This window comes from Propithecus coquereli, unplaced genomic scaffold, assembly GCF_000956105.1.
Source record: "Propithecus coquereli isolate 6110/MARCELLA unplaced genomic scaffold, Pcoq_1.0 Scaffold50, whole genome shotgun sequence".
Classification (NCBI taxonomy): domain Eukaryota; kingdom Metazoa; phylum Chordata; class Mammalia; order Primates; family Indriidae; genus Propithecus; species Propithecus coquereli.
Window position 1 is genome coordinate 2,824,869 of NW_012150841.1, and position 6,000 is coordinate 2,830,868.

The 6,000-nt window shown below is 35.2% G+C and overlaps 1 protein-coding gene across 2 annotated transcripts in view; it reads left to right on the forward strand.

Moving 5' to 3' along the window:
• The window catches only part of CNKSR2 (connector enhancer of kinase suppressor of Ras 2), a 284,669-nt gene that overhangs the window by 72,510 nt on the left and 206,159 nt on the right, over positions 1–6,000 (forward strand). The gene's annotated exons all lie outside the window — the stretch shown is intronic.

Consider the following 6,000-nt stretch of genomic DNA (forward strand, 5'->3'; position numbering starts at 1 on the left):
ATGGCCATTTGGGTATATACCTATAGTTAAGTATATACTTAGGAGTGTAATTACTAGATTATGCGCTGTGCACATGCACACATCTTTACAATTGTGCCATATCATGTTCTCAAAATTGTATTGCTTATTATGTCTTGTACTTTCATTATATTCCTACTCTCTGAATTACTGTTTTGTCATATTTCTTATTATTGCAGTTCATCTTTCAAGAGACTTTTATAATTTTATTACAAAGACACTAGGAAGGGAGAACTTTAGCCAATATTCCTATATTACGTATAGGGAAACAGATGTAGAAAGGTGGGTTGGGCGATCTTGACCCTCATGGGTGATAAAATAAACTTCAGAAGAGAGTCCCCAATATGTTATCATTTGTGGTGTACTGTGATTACTATTTTTAAAGAATCAAGCCAAAAGTGATACCAATTCATTTAAGAAAAGATTTGCTGTGACAGACTTGGTGAAAGCAGGAGTAAGCTTCATGCACCTCCTTGTTTACAGTGCCTGGCGAATAAGTGTTTGTCGAAAGAATGTAATAATTTAATTTTCCCTTAAAAGTTCACCAAAAAGCTTATAGAAATTTTAATTTTGTTCCTGTAACTCACTGTGATGCTGATAAGGACCTAAAAGAGAACTAAATAGAAAACATATTCTTCAAAGTTGGTGAAATCCACATATAACATGATTATTAAAAATACAACAATAGTGCTTTAAACTTTAAAGCCACTTGTTCCTATTTCTCCTCCTATTAGTCCTTGTACCTCCAGGGAGATGGGTTGGGAGAAAAAAGTGGTGGCACCAGTCTCTTCCATAGTGAATTGGGGAGGGGAAGGGACAGGAATTACTGTGGAGAGAAACAGAGAGGGGCTCAGAGGAAAAGGCTGATTTTGGAGCTAGAAAATTCCCCCATTACTGTCTAGTCTACTTGGTATCCTCCCTAGATCAATCCATGTATGTACTTCTGAGTATCATTTAGAATGCTTTTGTAGCTTAAAAATTCCAATTTTTTTTATTTCAGCATATTATGGGGGTACAGATGTTTAGGTTACGTATGTTGCCCTTGCCCCCACCCCAAGTCCGAGTTTCAAATATGTCCATCCTTCGGGTGGTGCGCATTGCACTCTTTGTGTATGCATATACCCGTCCCCTCCCCCCTCCCCCCTGCCCAACATCCAATAGATGTTATTCTTATATGTGCACTTATGTGTTGATCAGTTAATACCAATTTGATGGTGAGTACATGTGGTGCTTGTCTTTCCATTCTTGGGATACCTCACTTAGTAGAATGCGTTCCAGCTCTATCCAGGAGTATACAAGAGGTGCTATATCACCATTGTTTCTTAAAGCTGAAAAATTCCAATTTTGATCTCACATCAAACTTGGAAATCTGAGCCATAAACGAATATACCGTATAACGTTAATGGACAATGAAATGCCAGTTAGAGTGGGAGTTATAAAAGAACCTGGCAGGGGTAGGCGGAGTCAAAAGGTTCAATGAGGTATCCTTATTGATCCTGGTTCTGTAAATATTTTCTTGTATATCTTGCTCCTATTTAAGTTCTATGTCAGAGTTTTTAAATGCTTTTTGAAATGTCTACTCTTGTGCTTTTTAGCAGTTCTTAATACCATAACTATTAATTTCCTTTTTGATATCTCACTGTTTTCTACCTCACCCCACTAAATATCTCCCTAGTCTTCTTGTTTCTTCCCATATAGATTGTCTACACTAATGTTCTCCTGCCCTGTCTCCCCACAAGAGTTCTGAACTACCTTTTAGAATTGAAATGTATTTGCCCTGAGCTCTTCTACTCACCTCTTTAAATCCTCCCTCAAACCATATCGTCTGTATAAATCCTATTTCTTAAGACATTTTAAAATCATTAGCAAGAAAAAAAAGGACTATGTAAAGTTTGATAGGTAGGCCATTATATCAGTACAATTTTGAGGTTGGCAAAGTGCTTTTACAATATTATCAGATTCGTTCTTCATAATAATCAAGTGAAGTAGATAGACCAAGTATCATTTTCTCAATCTTATAAGTGAGTAAACAGAAGTTCAGAGAAGGAAAATGACATAATCAATAAGTGACATGGCCAATACTAAGAGCCAGGTGCTCTACCATGGTCTGCAATACTTTCTGCTCATTAATCCTCAAGTTTGGCTTCACTTTAGAATCAAGTAAAGAGCATTTTCAAAGCACTCATGTCTGGGCTCCATCCAAGACCTATTAAATTAGACTCTCTTGGTGGTATTTGGCATCAATATTTTTAAAAATGATGCCTCAAATGATTCTGATATGGAGCCAATATTGATAACTATTGCATTGTACTCATACTTCAGTAGGAGATGAGTATGAGGTGGCAAGAAAATGCAAGTGAATAAGAACAGTGTTTCTCAAAGAGTGATCCATGGAACATGATTCACCCAGGGAAGTGTGTTGAAAATGCAAATTCTCCAGACTGTATCACAGGCCCAGTGATTGAGAAGTGTGGATCAGGAGGTTCAACTATTTATAGGTGATAGCAACCAAGAGCCTGTGCATTTATAAAGGAGTCTGGTTAAAGTTTCAGATTAATAACTGTAGTTATAAGTGGCTCATGGTCCCTCTGTCCAGTAAATACATACCCAAAAGGATTAGATTTGTTCTTTGAAGCATCAGATATAAGTTATTGATTATAATGGTTATTGTGCACATATAATAAGAATGGGAAAAGCAGTGATAGAAGCTGATGTGATATCAACAGACAGGGCAGGTACTAGAGTTAGTAAAACAGGAAGCAATAAGAATAACATTTTAAGCATTTATTATGAATCATATTGTTTCTTACATGGATTAAATGACATAGATTTTTATATCTAAATAAGATGAAAGCAGCAAATCAAAGAAAATGTAGAGTTACTAGTTTTAAGCACTGATTTTCTAAGGCATTTTGCCTCTGCTCAAGTAGTTTTTAATAGCCCCGTCCACTTAGGTTGGGTCAGGCTGACCACCAACATCAAATAGGTAATTCAGATGAAATTAGGCCCTAACACAGGAAAAATAATGGATTGAAATTATAACTAACAGTGGCAGGTTGAAGAACTGGTCAGAATTAAGTAATAGGACAAGCATGAATCAAACTTATAAAATGAGACAAAAAATATCTATAAATCCAAGATGAGAAAAGACTACATATGCATGAAGGTACAGAATGTAATCTGAGTTTGATTGTGGGTTACAATGTGTGAGGGGTGACATAGCACCTCAGAAAAATAGCACTCATTTCCTGAAATGAAGAGATAAAGCCTGAATAATTCATGAAATAGTTATTACATTAAACTATGCATTGGTTAAGTATTCATGTGCCTTTTTGTCTTATTTTTCCCTTCTATTTGGTGGAGGATTATATTAGTCAAGGTAAACTAGATTATGCTACAGTAACAAACAACATAAAATATTAGTGGCTTTTAATAATGCTCATACCCAGTGCTCATGCCCCATGGTCCATCCTGGATTGGTATAGCTCTACTCTACATCCTATTCACTTCAAAGCCCAGGATGATAGAGTTTCCTCTTCTAGAATATTGCTGGTCACCATGTCAGAGGGAAAAGAGAGCATGGTGAACCATGCATTGCTGGTTCCTAAAGCTTCTGTGTGGAAATGTGACATAGCATGTCTGATCACAGTTAATTGGTCAAAACAAGCCACATGTCCATGACTGACTTCTGAGTTTCTGGGACTATAGGCACCCACCACCATGCCTGGCTAATTTTTCTGTTTTTTTGTAGAAATGAGGTCTTTAACTCCTGACCTCAAGCTATCCTCCCACCTCACCCTCCCAAAGTTTTAGGATTACAGGCGTGAGCCACCGCGCCCAGATGGAATTTGTTTTAATATCCCTTTATTTCTGAAAGCCAAGTGGATAATCTTCAATTAAAGTATTAATGTTTAATTTATATTTTTATTTATGATGCGATGCAATGTTTATTCTTACTTGAACTCTTTAGTTGAATTTGTCACAAGGGAAAAATTGTCTCCCGTCACTTAGATCATATAGATTTTCTTTCCCTTTGGACATATTAGATGGTCATTATAATAAGTAACTTGAACATCTGGAAGCTAAAGAGGCTTTTCATTACAAAGCAATGTTAGCTTCATTGTATGAATATAAAGTTTTCGATATCTTTTATATAATACCAATCTTCACGAGGATAATGGCTCATTATTTTTGTTAAAAATATCTGTTGAGATCATGCAGATTAAAGTTTAAAACCAAACTCATGTTTAAAATGTTTTCAAAACTGTGAAAATCTATTTTTGTTCAAAATAGAAGTGTGAAAAAACTAAATGTACTGTACTAGTTTGGCAATTAAAAATTTTGTTTTCAAAAATATGGCTTTTAAAGTTTCATTTTTATACCCCATCTGTAAAACCAATGTAAAACGTTTATTATGGAAAGTGAAAATAGAGAATCAATGGAATAAAATATTGATAACAGATAAATACAGATGATAAAAGTGTATACCTTGAGAAATTAAGAAGACAATGCAGTTAAATATAGGGTTCCTTCTTTGAAAATATTGACAGTGTAATGGGAGAGACTAAGACTAGCAAATAGATAACTGATGGAAGCATAATGTATGCATAGTTAGTAGTTATCTGGTAGGCCATTCAAAACCATTTAGGTCTTGACTGAAGACATACAGAATAAACAAACTTAGCTCATACTGGGAATTAGCTCACTACCTCTTCAGACTGTCAAAACAAAGCTATTAAAGTTACAGGGATTACAATCTTACTCTAATGAGTTTTCTGGTCACTGGCACCTGAAATTTTTGCATCACTTTAGTTTTGAAATTTTTTAGATTTGTTGGAGACCCATTTGAGTGCAGAAAAAGCAATCAGCCTTCCTTTTGCCTACATCTCTAAGTCTCTATTTGCTAAAAGATTAGTTTATAGACCCATCCAACTATTGGGACATTAGTCTTTCATTGTCAAGTGAAAGAATAGAGTGATCAGAGCTAAATGGGGCTTCATTTTAGATGACCTCATGGGAGAGAACCATAGCAGAATTTTGAAGAGGAATATTATGCAAGGTGTGGAAGAATTGGAAGAATTAGGATTTTTCTCTTTCTTACATATTTTCTATAGCCTGTATAAACCTGAGAATCTCCAACTTGTATACTCAATTTTTCTACTTTTCCAGCTTTTGGCATCAATAATGTTTTGGGTTTTCATAGTGAAATATACTATGTTGAAGTGTTGAACTTGAGCCTCAAAACATGGAAATTTAATTTATTGATAATTAAACCAACAAATATTCTATTAATGATTTTATGTGGCAAAAATTTTTGCATAGTCTCCTTTCTACAGTTTGAATATAGAAATTTATAAATCATTTTTATGTAAAGATATGTGATTCGCCCAAGAGGTTGTAAATGAAATGTTATACCCAAAGCCATTCTGTAATGAAGATTACTTTATGTAACAGATTGAATGAAAGCAAGTGAGAAATAAATCTTTATAGAAAACCTTATTGACAGAATTCTCCCTCACTCTTCTTTTTCCCCCTTAAATCATATTGCCACCAGAGAGATTGATGTCAATGTCATGTTTGATCATAACACTTTTCTGCTTCTATCCCTTGAGGGGTCCCCCTACATGTACAAGTTAAATTTTAAGCTCTTTAAAAATGGTTGAGTGCCAGCCTACCTCATCAACCTCATGTTTCAGTTCTTCTTGCTTTACAATTCATATTCCAGTAATATCAAACTATGTTTAGTTCCCTGCCTACATCTGGTTCTCAGCCCTATGTCTTTCTAATCATGCTGTTCCCCTTGCCTTGACTATTCTCACCTTTTGTCCAGATAACTCTTGTGTATTCTTCCAGACTCTACTCATGCTTCTCTTTCACCAAAATGCCATTCCCACTTCCTCAGACTACTTACTTAGGTGGTTTTCTTTGCTTCTTTAATACTCTTTGTCCATGTCTCTCTTTGGAGCTACCAACTTATTTTTT